Source organism: Podarcis vaucheri (genome assembly GCF_965113315.1).
Source record: "Podarcis vaucheri genome assembly, chromosome: 12".
NCBI lineage: Eukaryota > Metazoa > Chordata > Lepidosauria > Squamata > Lacertidae > Podarcis > Podarcis vaucheri.
Genome location: NC_138750.1, coordinates 22855198 through 22869317, shown reverse-complemented (window position 1 = coordinate 22869317; position 14120 = coordinate 22855198). Strand labels below are relative to the sequence as shown.

At 42.6% G+C, this 14120-nt stretch overlaps 1 protein-coding gene across 4 annotated transcripts in view; it reads right to left on the bottom strand.

Annotated features, from left to right (window-relative positions):
* Positions 1 to 14120, bottom strand: part of THRB (thyroid hormone receptor beta) — a 191586-nt gene that overhangs the window by 103122 nt on the left and 74344 nt on the right. For all 4 annotated transcript variants that reach the window (XM_082193525.1, XM_082193527.1, XM_082193524.1 and 1 more), the window contains exon 3: positions 7143 to 7180. The gene's annotated coding sequence lies outside the window, so the exon portion shown is untranslated. The remainder of the gene's footprint in view (positions 1 to 7142; positions 7181 to 14120) is intronic.

Below are 14120 nucleotides of genomic sequence, written 5' to 3'. Positions count from 1 at the left end.
TTGACACCAGCACAACCAAGGACTTTCTAGTTTCCAAAGACTCACATCAAACAACTTTTAGCGCACGCACACACACACACACACACACATATAATATAATATTACCACCATAAAGCTGATCTGCATCTAGGAAGCATACAGGAGCAGACCTGATGCGTAGCCAAAAAGTTCACAGAGTTTTTTTAAGTGACCACAATTAAAGTGTCCCCATTTCCTTAATAATCACATATCCAATATAAAACAGTTGGTCCTGTAGCCAGCCTGCCCGAGACGGACCCCAGTCTTTGTTCTCCCTTCTTCGCAGCGCATGTTGCTCTAAAAACTCCATTTTCCTGTCACCTAAAACAGCACATCCCATCACCATGGCAACCTCTATTTGCCCAGGCCCAAGATTCCTCTTAGATTGACCATCAACAACACCTTCTGTCATTTGAATTCCTCTATCCCAGGCGAGGCCCTGTCTTGGACGAAAGCTTGGCTTGTTCTTTTCCACTGACCTTCAATCTTCTCTTCAATACTCCAAATAATCAAAGTTTTCTAGGGTTTGGGGAGGGGGTGTCCCCCTTCCAAAAAGTCTGTAACAATATGCAGTGCTTTTTTCTGGGGGTACACAGGGGTACGCATACCCCTAAACATTTTGTGAATCTTTGTACTTTTATCCATTTACTGTATTTATTTTCCCCGATTTGAACTATAAAATGGTGGTTTTCTTGAGTCAAAATGAGAGTACCCCTAAACGTTTAAAGAAGAAAACACTGACAATATGTGTGTGTGTGTACACACACACACACACACACGTATGTACAGTATGTTCTAACTATGCATATACATTCATGCATACAAAAATGTACAGCAAACCTGTACTTTAGCTTTCAGTCTCTCCATAGCTGCTATCTAAAGCCATTTCAGTCTAACTCGCTTCCACATGACTGACATCATTTCCACCGGTTGTGTGACACATTTCTTTAGCCTCTGAAATACTCAGAGAGCTGCAACACACACACACACACACACCAAGTTGCAAATAAATAATCACAACATAAACCCCAGAAGCAAGTGCCTCGTGCACAGCTGCCTCACAGCTCCGCAGCCTAAGCCTGCTAACGAAACGAAGTTCATAGCTCGGCCAATCCCATCAGCCACCAAGAAGAGAAAATGCTTTGCATAGCCTACAGCAGCTATTGTTAGGCGATCCAAGAGGAGGAATTAGAAGCTAGTTTCTGAAGAAGTCTCGGATGATGATTGTCCACGCAAAATTAGATCTGCGTCTGAGAAAGTCAAATTTTGAGGGTGGGGTGATACAACCTGTCAAAATATGCACGGCAAACATGCAGCAAAACGTCTACGCTGCTTTGCATTAATAACTCTTCTCAAAACGCTTCTTAAAAACAGTGACAAGCAGGGAATCATCCACACCCACATTCCTGGTTTTCACAAGAGCTTTTCATTTCCCATCCAGCATCTGCTCGTTACCATAATAGAACATATGAAAAAACAGCTAGGGATTTGGCATCTTCGCAACGCTGAAAGTGCAATATCTCACTAAAGATGCTGTTGCTGTTCCTTCTCTAGCCAATGGATGGGATGGCCCCTACCTTGCCACGATGTTCTCCCTAGCAGATAGGGGGAGCATCCTCCCAATGGTCCCTGGTCCTCTGGCTGATGGCAGAGGTCAAAGGGCACCTCCTTTCTGCTCTCCAGCTGCCCTTTGCACAAAGGAAGATTGGTCTCTGTGGCTGATCTGACAATCAGGGGAAGGTTGGCCCTTCATTATGGATCTTCTCAACAAACAGGGAATCTGTCAGGCAGGCTCCATCAAGCTCTTTCTTCAACTGTCATCAGCAGCCATTGCATCAAGAAGGGAGATGAGACAGAAGGCCTTCTCCATGCTCTCTGCATAGCTGTCAACTTTTCCCTTTTCTTGCGAGGAATCCTATTCGGAATAAGGGAATTTCCCTTTAAAAAAGGGAAACGTTGACATCTATGGCTCTCTGCCAGAAGGCCAGCAACTTTTGGCTCCTCCTCCCCTTGAAATCTTTGGGAGATCCAAAGTCAAACCCTTATTCATGGGACAATCACAGGGACATCAACTGGGCTAAATCCATCCATTCATAAGACCCTCACCACATTGGAAAAAGGGCTGGATACTGATGTTATCAATAATAATATTCCCCCCATATTAAAAAAAAATTCCCCATAATATCCCGCCCCCCAGGTTAAATAATTCCTTCTTCACAAGTATATTCATAGGCAGCCTATAGGAACTGTAAAGCACTTTTATTTGCTATTCCTTTTTTTTGAATAACTTTTTATTGGGTTTTATAAACAAGAATAATGTTATACAAATAAGTATACAGAAATACCTTGGAAGTCAAATGTAATCTGTTTCGGAAGTCCGTTCAACTTCCAAAATGTTCGACTTCCAAGGTGCAGCACCGGACGTTCGGCTTCCAAAAACCATTTGAAAACCGCAACAATCACTTCCGGTTTCTAATTGTTTGGGAGCCGAAACGTTTTGAGTTTACAGGAGTTTGGCTTCCGAGGTTCCACTGTACCATGTTTTCTCACGTCATTTGTACATCACAAAAATAGCATAATAAATGTAGAGCAATATCTACAACATATGGTTCGTTATTAGTGGTCAATGTATAAGTTCTTGGTTCATGAATTGGTTTAAACAAAGGGGAAGTTACTTTTTAAGAATTTCTCATCAAGAAATATAACTATGAAAATTGATATGTGTTTGTCACTGTGTCATCATGAGTATGGCTGTTCTGACTACTATGAAAAGAACTATCGCTTGGCAACATATGGGTAGCCTTTAACAAAAATGCATTAATGCTTGAGGGCTTGGCGTACTCTCTTTCCTGCTATTGCAACGTGACATCCTTTGGCTAGTAGGAGGTGCAAAGATTTAATGACTGAGAGATGGGGGGGGTTGGGGGAGAATAGCTGTGAATCAGCTGAGAGTGAAGCACAATCTGATGGAGGATCGTACGTTTTGCTGCTGGGTAGCAGCCATCTATTGGCTTCCAATAAACAGAGCAAATATTACACAGGTACCATATGCTCCCATCCAAATGCAACCAAACCCAACAGAACTGTCCCCGAGTAAATAGTTCGTGGAAGTGGAGAGTGCTTCAAATTATCATCATTGCTGCATTCATTCAATTGTACAGTTACAATGACAATGAGTGATTTTTCCAGAACTTCATTCCCCTCATTGGTTTCTAAGAAGGCTTCTAAGGTGCTTCCTGCTTGCAGGACTGTTTCTTGGATTTGAAGAGTTTGAATTTGATATCCTGCTTTATTACTCCTGAAGGAGTCTCAAAGCGGCTAACATTCTCCTTTCCCTTCCTCCCCCACAACAAACACTCTGTGAGGTGAGTGGGGCTGAGAGACTTCAAAGAAGTGTGACTGGCCCAAGGTCACCCAGCAGCAGTGGCGTAGCGTGGGTTGTCAGCACCCGGGGCAAGGCAAGTAATTTGCGCCCCCTAACCCGTGGATTTGCGCCCCCTAACCCTAACCCCCAGATGTTGCGCCCGGTGCGGCCGGCCCCCCCTGCACCCCCCACGCTACGCCACTGCCCAGCAGCTGCATGTGGAGGAGCGGAGACGCGAACCCGGTTCACCAGATCACGAGTCCACCGTTCTTAACCACTACACCACACTGGCTCTCTGCCTCTGCTACTGGAAAGTCCAGAAAGCGGATAAGGCTTAATTGGTGCCATGCTTTGAAGATGATACCACCAATCAACCTTCTCCAAGTTTTATCCGGAAGATATTTTTTTTAGGTAGGATGATGGATAATAAGAGACAGAGGGGAGGATAAACAAAACAAAACAAAACACCACATTTCCTCTCTCATTTCATGCAAGGAAATATTCTTTACAATTATACTATCAGAATTGTACACTTATTCTTGCTGCTAAGAGTACTGTACAGACATCTGGTGCTCTGATAGGTCGACTGCTGCCGAAAATACAAGTTATCCCTGTCATGCCAGGCCTAAATGGAGCTGATGGGAATGAGAGTTCAATAACATCTGAAGTGCTGCAGGTTCTCCATCCCTGCACTAGGCAATAAAAAGGACATTTTGGCCCATGTCAAAAAGGGCCTATTTTAGGGGCAAAGCCCATTCTCTAATAGCCAAATTTGATTTATTGGCTGTCTCTGGCTACATTACAGGCAGCCCCCCCCACCTGCGAATTAATGTCAGAACTATGCAAGGCCTCAGGACACCCAAACTAATGATGATGATGATGATGATGATGATGATTTATTTATACCCCGACCATCCCAGCCACTCTGGGCGGCTTCCATAGAACATTAAAAACAGAATAAAACTTCAAACATTAAAAACTTCCCTAAACAGGGCTGCCTTCAGATGTCTTCTAAAAGTCAGATATTTATTTCCTTGACATGTGATGGGAGGGAATTCCACAGGGAGGGCGCCACTACTGAGAAGGCCCTCTGCCTGGTTCCCTGTCACTTTGCTTCTGGCAGTGAGGAAACTGCCAGAAGGCCCTCAGAGCTGGACCTCAGTCCTGAACGATGGGGGTGGAGATGCTCCTTCAGGCATAGTAGTCCTAGTCTGTTTAGGGCTTTAAAGGTCTGCACCAACACTTTGAATTGTGCTCGGAAATGTACTGGGAGCCAATGTAGGCCTTTCAGGAGCAGTATTATGTGGTCTTGGCGGCCGTTCCCAGTCACCAGTCTAGCTGCCACCTTCTGGATTAGTTGTAGTTTCCAGGTCACCTTCAAAGGTAGCCCCACCTCGAGCGCATTGCAGTAGTCCAAGCTGGAGATCATGCACCACTCTGGCGAGAGATGTAATGGCTGGCAGAAGTAGATGTAGATTTATCCCTGAACAACCACTTCTGATTTCTTGAAGCCATAACCTAATTCTATATAAAATTGTGTTGGATGAAAAAAAAGCCGACACGACAAAGCACTTGAGCTGGATTCCATCAAACGCAACATGCCAGCTTCCCATTCCAGGAGGCGTGGTGCTGATTTGCCTGAGGGACTGAACAGTTCTTGTTATTTTCAAGAATCTTTTCTCCTCAGGAGTATAGTGCTCTTGTCATTAATCCACGCTCCTTAACAAAACCTGAAAACAGGCATTTCCTATTGTAATTGTTCTCTTCTCTGCCAGCTCAAGTTTTAAGTATTCTGCACACTGGCAATGAAAATTTAGTGCGTGACTCACCATCTCTCAGGTTTGGGAGTTACACTTCGATGCATCTGAGTCAGACCTTCGATGCATCTAGCTCAGCATTGTCTAAATCAAGGATAGGGAACCTGTGGTCCACCCAAAGGTGGTTTCAGGGTAGCGTCTGCTGCAGGGGGCACCACAGCAATGCTGTGGAGAAGGGCACAGGGGTGCGTGTGCGAAGCGTTTTAGTGTCGCAGAGGGGACCACAGAAATTTGAGAGCCTGAGGTCTGCCAATGGATACTCCTGATCCATGACCGTTGGCCATGTTGGCTGAGGCTGATGGAAGCTTGGGTCCATCAACATCTGGAGAACCTCAAGTTCTCCATCTATGATTGGCAGTGGTTTTCCAGGGCTTCAAGCAGGAATCTTTCTCTGCCCTCCCAATAGCTATCAGGACCTTCTGCATGTAAAACTTGTGGTCTTATGGTCCTTCCTATCCTGTTGAACTTCTCTGATCTTCTGTACTCGCCGGTACACCTCCTCTGACTTACAACCATTGACCTGCTTCTCCTCCACCACTTGGCTCCATTGCTCTGCCTAGATCCTACACCCACTTCATGTTTCTCTCCCCAAACCATTGTACACTCCCTTTCCTTCTACCACTGTGTCTCCAGTCTTGAGTTAACTAGGAAAGCGGGTGCCAGGAACTGACAACCCCCATATTTCTTTCAGTAGCAGAGGAGCCCTGAGCTGTGCCTATAGACTTTTTAAATACCTGGACCAGGCTTCCAGTTCCAAGCATTTCTCCTGGGAAGTAGCACAATGGCAAGTCAATTCTAAACCTTAAAGGGTATGCTACTGAAATGTCAAGTTTTTGCCCTTGTGCAAACATGCACATAGAGCTAAACACTATTTTCAGCGTCACATGTCTCAGATCCACTCGCTCGCCTGCCATAAGTATTCAGCAGCGGCATGAATTCTTTCCGTGCTAAATCTACAGGCACAGGAAGACCTAAGAGAAAGCACAACAGCTTCCTTCAGCCAGCACACTCGCCTTCGCAAAGCCCCCTCCCCAACTATGCCAAAATCCAGATTTATTGCGCCCTGAAGAGGACGCATTTCATAGCTTGAAATATTATTTTAACTGTGGCCGACACGTCACATGATCTTTGATGCCAGATGCGTTCTCTCTCCAGGTTGTGGGCGAGGCGGGTCCGTCCCAAGTCATTTTGCTGCACCCTGGATATTAACAGCTGCTGCTTAATTTTCATACAGTGGTATCTTGGTTCTCGAACGGCTTAGTTGTTGAACAAATCGGCTCCCGAACGCCGCAAACCTGAAAGTAAGTGTTCCAGTCTGCAAACGTTTTTCGGAAGCTCCTGCAGTCAATCGGAAGCCGCACCTTGGTTTTCGAATGGTTTCGAGAGTCGAACGGACTCCCGGAACGAAGGTACCACTGTATTTGGAACTGTGGATTTTATATACGTCAAATGTTCCAGAGACCCTTTTGGCACTGTTGCACGTTGTGAGCTGGTCTGGCTTCCCCATTCGGTAGGAAGGGCGGGGTGTGAATAAATAAACAAAGGACAAGATGGCGGCGGCAGCCCCCCATCTCATTTCATGACCATAAAAGCCAACCAGACTGCCAATTAATTGGCAGCACCCTCCACTACATCCAAGACCAACAGGCTACTTTAAGGATGCATTGTTCTACAGTACTTTCCCAGTGCTCCACGCTGCCTGTGGCAGCCACTTCACCTTGCCTAATGGCAGGGCTGGCCTTGGGGTAGGTGGCCCTTTTGCATCTTAGTCTAATTCTGCCACCTCCCAGAGAGTTCTTCTTCTTTAGAAGGTCTATACTAAGAAGATATGAAGATAATTATTTTCATTTGCTTCTTGCATCTCCTGCCCTCCCAATCGGAGTGTACAGTATTTCAGACAGCACATTCCCTCCCACTTAGGGCTTTTGTTCATCGTCACTTACTTTGATCAGAAAGCTGAAGTACCGGGATCTCTTGCATGCTGTGGAGAGAACAGAAAAAATGTTAGTAATGATTATATATTTAAATGTGCTTGCAGGCTTTCAGCAAGAACGAGTTTTTAATACACCACGTTTAAGAAACATAGACATGCTTTTGCTGTGAATATTCAGAAACCTCAGGGGGTTTTTTTAATAAAGAAGGTGAAACTGATCTTTGACAAAAGATCAGTCAACACAATCTTCTTCATTCAGCACAGTCAGATTATTCAGTTTTTGATTTCTGCCTTGGATACTCATAAATGGATCTCATTAAAAAGCTAAAGAATGAGGGTCATCCCGCTTACTTGTCCACATGGAAGCCACGTTTGATAGGTGTTTTGGCTCTAGTCTTGATACAAATCTAGATAATGAGGTTCAACCAAAGGAGCACTTGAAAGCAGTATAAAAGGCTTCAAATGGTAACCCAAAGGTTTCCAAGCTCACCCCATGATTTTCACGGGCTTTCTCATGCTTCTGAACAGTGAACGTTAAGGAACAGAAGAGCACCTGACAAATAGACTTCTGTCACAGTTCCCAACGTGATAGTAACTATTCCTGAAAACAAAATGCATAGGAAGCTCAGGGTTTTTTAAAAAATAAAAATAAAAATCCACGACATGTAAAAGTGCGCTAGAAGCAAAAGCCACATACACATTTGTAGCAATTTTATTCCAATTTAAGACCAGGGTGGATAAAAATCATTGATTTTTTAAAAATAAAAATTGGATTTTAAAAAAATATTAAATCAGATTTTTTTAAAAAAAATTAATCAATTTTTTAAATTTAAATTGGATTTTTAAAATAAAATGCTTTTAGAGGAAAATAATCTTTCAAAAGATAGTTTTCTATTTAGGTTACATTATAGTTCAAAGACTATTCATCAGGAAATAAGGATTTGTTTTAAGTTTTTCATGTGTGCTAAAACTCAGACTGTCTAAGTTTAAAAAAAAAAAGTTTAACCACATCAGTTAACAAACAAGGATACATAAGCTATAATGCTATTGTTTTACTTAAACAAATTGTTTAAATTGTTATTAGGAAATGATTGTTTTTCTCCTTCCAATAAAGTACAGCAGAAAAGGTGTCCAAATATAAACAGTGAACTTATTAAACCTCACAATATTTTCATAATTATCTGTCTATGTATTTCTAAACGTATAACCAAATCCACAATTTTTGATATAACCGTAAAAACTACTCTGAAAATTTATTAATCAAAAAATGAAACTTTCATCTGGTGGTAAATATTAAGCAGGAATGTCTTTCTGTAAATAGAAGGAAAGAAAGATTTAAATCAAGTCTTACTAACTAGTGATTTAAATCGTGATTTAAATCAAATCCACCCTGTTTAAAACTCATCCTGGGAACTGTGGTTTGCTAAGGTTTTCCCCCCTTACTTCTTTGTGATGCATGTTGAATTTTAATGTAATCTGATCTGGCTGTGGGTGTTAATGAACCGTAGAACACACACACACACACTTGACTATCTAAATAAAAGGAAGATTCCCTTTCATTTGACTATATTATACTTAGAGATGTCCCTTTGCAGAGTTAAACAACCAACGAAAATATCCCTGCCCTCACCACTTGCCATCTTCAGTCACTTCTTCCACAACACAGATGGAACTGTCATCCTCCCTTGAGTGTAGGCGGGAACAAGTGTAAAAGCTATGTCAAAGAGTTAGCACCATGATAATCTCTGGTTCAGATGTAATGAGGATCCTTCAATCAAAAACATGGGTTCATGGGCTCCCCCACTTATGAGGTGAAGATGGCTTAAACAAAGGAGACTTCATCCTTTTGAACAAATCACAGACTTGAAGAGTTGGAAGGGATCCCAAGGGTCATCTAATAATAATAATAATAATAGTAATAATAATAATAAATTTTTATTTATACCCCGCCCTTCCTGGTTCAAAAAACTGGGCTCAGGACGGCTAACAAAAATTTAAAACACTTAATTGATGCAACAAAAAACAACATAAAATACAGTATAAAACACGAATAACAATAAATTCAGAATTCAAAGATCAATTTAGGGGGGAAATCCATCCAATAAACATTATATGATCACCAGGGCTAGCTGGCTAAATTAGTCCTATTTGGGCCAGCGAGGAGACCAGGGGAGAATCAGCTGTGGGATCCCAGAGCAGGTAATCTTCATAAAACGGGGAGGGGGAGAGAAGGAAGGGGAATAAAAGATCAGGCTAAGTTCGAATTGAAAGCCAGGCAGAATAGCTCCGTCTTACAGGCCCTGCGAAAGGAAGTTAAATCCTGCAGGGCCCTGGTCTCATGGGACAGAGCATTCCACCAGGTCGGAGCCATCACTGCAAAGGCCCTGGCTCTGGTGGAGGATAATCTGACTTCCTTAGGGCTCGGGACCTCTAAACTATGATTATTCATGGACCTTAAGGTCCTCTGCGGGGTATACCAGGAGAGGCGGTCCCGTAAATACAATTATTATCTAGTACAACCCTCTGCAATGCCAGAATCTCAACATGACAGGTGGCCTTACAACGTCTGCTTATAAACCTCCAAGGACAACCTCTCCTGGAAATCTGTTCCACTTTCCAACAGCTCTTACTGCCATAAAGTTATTCCTGAGGTTAAGTTGAACTCTCCTTTCTGGTAACTTGAATCCACTGGTTCGGGTCCTAGCCTCTGGAGCAGAAGAAAACAAGATTGCTCCTTCATCCATGTGACTGACAGTCCTTTAGATCTCTGAAGGTGACTATCATGTCTTCCTCTTCTCCAGGCTAAACATACCCAACTCCCTCAACTGTTCCTCATAAGGCTTGGTTTCCAGACCGTTGATCATCTTGGTTGCCCTCCTCAGCACATGTTCCAGCTTGTCAATATTCTTCTTAAATTTTGGTGCCTGGATCTGGACATAGTATTCCAGGTGTGGTCTCACTAAGGCAGAATAGATCGGGACTCTTACTTCCCTCAGTTGGGACACTATACTTCTCTTGATGCTGAAAGCACAGGTCATTTGCACACCAAGATAATAATAAACTTCAGCCTAATCCTACTTTGAATAAACTACCTATAATTGGAACAAACTATGGTTTCTCATAATTGGATGTAAGGAGGTTTGGTCAAAACTGCGAAAGGAAACCTTAAACTCCTTCCCCACATACCAGGGATGCAGGTGAGCCGACAAACTCAAGGTGCTCACCTGCCTGTCCTTATTACAACAAACCATGGTTTCAGCACTGCATCTTAACTGAGCCACTCTGTGCCCCCTGTCCCAAAACAGCCTCTTGTTGCAAAAGCGTCACTGGGCACGGCAAAATACAAGAAATTTATATTTAAAGCGAAAGGGGGAAAGGTAGCTCGACTCCCTCACTTTACAAAGAAACAAGCCAGAAAAAGTAAATAAAAGGGCACAGGGCCTCTTTTTGTTTGTTTGTTAAATGGTCTATTGGCAATCCTAAATGCAGTAAGTGCAGGCTTGAAGGATTTCCTAGCTTAAACAATTTTGGTAAGTTGTCCAGAACGCCACGTTCTTGAAAGAATCCAAAGCATCTTTTACCGGGGGGGGGGGGGGTGTTGTTGTTATTCTAAAAGCCCTTCGTTTGCTGCCTGCAGCCAATTAAAGAACTTCGATTTCACATAAGCAAGCTCACAGCCAAGAAAGGGCTCTCTGGATCCACCACAAAGATATTTAATAAAAAGGGAGAGAGTAACCTTGCCTCATATGCTTTCTGTGTGGGCTAATTAATGCCTCTCTTTTGGGGGGCAATTTTCGGTATATAAGCAGACATACATAACTGATGCGGATAACGTGCGCAGACATGTGTTTTAAAGCACTGTTCTCTCCCTTAAAGAAAGTGTAGTCATTATTTATCCATGTTGATTTCATTAGCATTGAAGGGTGTTACACACGCGCTCTTGTATCTACGCAACAAGGAAAGGATACACAAACATCCCAAAGGACAAAAGACTTTCCTAAGTTTTTTCTTTTGGCAAAACAAAAACAGAAAACGACTGGTACTTCCTTTTCGAACACCCCAAAGCTCTTCTTTCAGAGAAACAAGCAAAGTGTCAAAACTGCCCCAAACTGGGGGGGGGGGGTTTAAACCTGGTAAGACGGTTTGAAATCGGCTATAGTTTCCAAATCTCAGTTTAGGAGAATTTAACAGTCTACATTTTGCCAGCCAAAGTGGAACCAAATTTGACTGATAAAGAAGAATGATAGAATGCCCATGTTGTTGTTGTTTTTAAATCTTCCCTTAAATTTTATTTTATTCAACAGTTGCATACGTTTCAAGGCAATGCTGATTATGCATAATGTTAACTGCTTAGCCTGTATGATTTGACCCTGGAAAAGTGTAGAGTTTTTTATTATTTAAAAAAAAATCAAAATATTTGTTTAATTATCAAAACAATGACTGCATTGATAACAATAGAAATATTTCTGCTGTTTGTTTTTTTAAAGCATAGGGGTTAACAGTTAAGCTTGCATTTGGTTCACATCTGTAGCTTCATTTGAAAGGTACGGAAGGTTCATACCACACCTTGAGAATTTGCTATGAGGTCTGTTTTCATATTAGTCTGGTTTGGACATCACACAAAACCAGAGTTTAGTATCACAAGAACAAACCTTAGGTTCACACACTCCCCCCCCCCCATCTCTCCTCCTCTGGCACCGCCATGAGGATTTTGGAAGTATTTTGCTTCCACTATGCTTAACCGCTTGTTGCGTTACAGAACCTGACATAGCATGGTCAATGTTAACTATGGCTTGTTTGAAACCAACCAACTTCATACTATAGGCTATGGTAAAAGGTAAAAAGTAAAGGACCCCTGGATGGTTAAGTCCAGTCAAAGGCGGATATGGGGTTGCTGTGCTCATCTCGCTTTCAGGCTGAGGGAGCCGGCGTTTGTCCACAGACAGCTTTCCGAGTCATGTGGCCACCATGACTAAACTGCTTCTGGCGCAACAGGACACCATGACGGAAACCAGAGCGCATGGAAATGCTATTCATATTTCCGCCGCCATGGTACCTATTTATCTACTTGCACTGGCATGCTTTCGAACTGCTAGGTTGGCAGGAGCAGGGACCGAGCAACAGGAGCTCACCCCGTCATGGGGATTTGAACCGCCGACCTTCTGATCGGCAAGCCCAAGAGCCTCAGTCGTTTAGACCACAGCGCCACCCATGTCCCGATTATAGGCTATGAAGCTGACTTGTTTAAACAAACCATAGTTAACAATAGTTTACATTAATCAGTTGTTTAGACCACAGCGCCACCCATGTCCCGATTATAGGCTATGAAGCTGACTTGTTTAAACAAACCATAGTTAACAATAGTTAACATTAATCAGTTAAGGGCTCAGACAAGACAGTAATTTCTGGTAAACTGAACTCACAGGTGAAAGCTTCTATTCTGCTCATCACACCTGCACCAGAGAGGGGAGTGCTTGAACACAAAGCAAACTATGACTCATTCACATCACACTAAATTAGGGATTAGCATGATGTGATGATGGGCATTATCTGCAAACAGTACAGGAAATATCTGCGTATCACAGCAGTGGTGATGTCATCTATTTCTATTAAAAACTACACAATACACATGGCCCCAGTGAATGAATTCCCAGTTATTTATCCAAATCTACCTTACCCTTTTGAACAGAATTGAGCATGAAAATGTGCCTGCGTTGAACAGGTAGCACAACATTTCCCTAAGTAGAGTGAAGAGCAACAGATCTCAGCATCATTGCCATGTGAAACAGAAAAGGCAAATACATTTCGGAAACATCTCTTAATAATTAGTTATTGTACACCAATTATCCCAACAAGGATTCCACCCCTCCAAAAAAGTAAATGCATTTAGCCTGTGCTGGAAAAAGTCAGCATGAATCAGCATGAGTTACCATCCACACTCACAGACTTAAAACACCACACTAATCGACTGACCTTTCCATTTTCTGTGAACTCTGGCTAGCTCAATTTGTTGTTGACTCAAGAAAACCTGAGCAGAGACATGCACAAAGATATCACTGAGATTAATTCAGACCCACACTCTTAAGCTCGCTGAGGGGAAATGAGTGCTCTTGCTAACGTGTGACGAAAGGAGCAGAAGTTCTTATCTGTGCTCATTTGCTACATTATCATAATATACATTTCAAAACAGAAATGTAAAAAAGCCAGATCAGATAACATTTGGCAGAAATTGCCAGCATCTGCCGAGAGGAAATAAAAGCAGGATGGAAATGGCTATGAGTCGTGAGGAAAAGCATCTCAGCCTCTAACACTCTAAGCCTGACATTAACTATCAATCACTTTTATTATAATTTCATTTGGAAATGAAAAGGCAGAGGAGAAGGGAGGCCATTTTCATCCATTGGCCAAAGTGCTCTTTGAAAGTACAGGCCCATAGCTTAAGATTGCAGGTACAGTGGTACCTCGGGCTACATACGCTTCAGTTTACAGACTCCGCTAACCCAGAAATAGTGCTTCAGGTTAAGAACTTTGCTTCAGGATGAGAACAGAAATCGTGCTTCCGCGGCGTGACAGCAGCAGGAGGCCCCATTAGCTAAAGTGGTGCTTCAGGTTAAGAACAGTTTCAGGTTAAGAACGGACCTCCGGAACGAATTAAGTACTTAACCGGAGGTACCACTGTATTCTGTTTAAACAAATAACTAGTTCAAGCCAGAATAGAATTGTGGGTAAAAATTGCAGAAAGTTATGCATTTAAGGTAAAGGTCAAAACATGAAATCTAAAGAACAATTCCCATCTGACCTGCCACCATTCTGCCCAAAGACCCATTCAGGCAATGATATAATTGAGCAAGGCTATTAATTTTTTCTGAATTCCCTCCCACACCATTTCATGTTACCGATGTATCAACTCAAGTGAAAGATGTGTTTGAACCAATGACAGCATAAGGTGGAGAATTGGGACTCTAGATACAATCCTGTCCATGCCAGC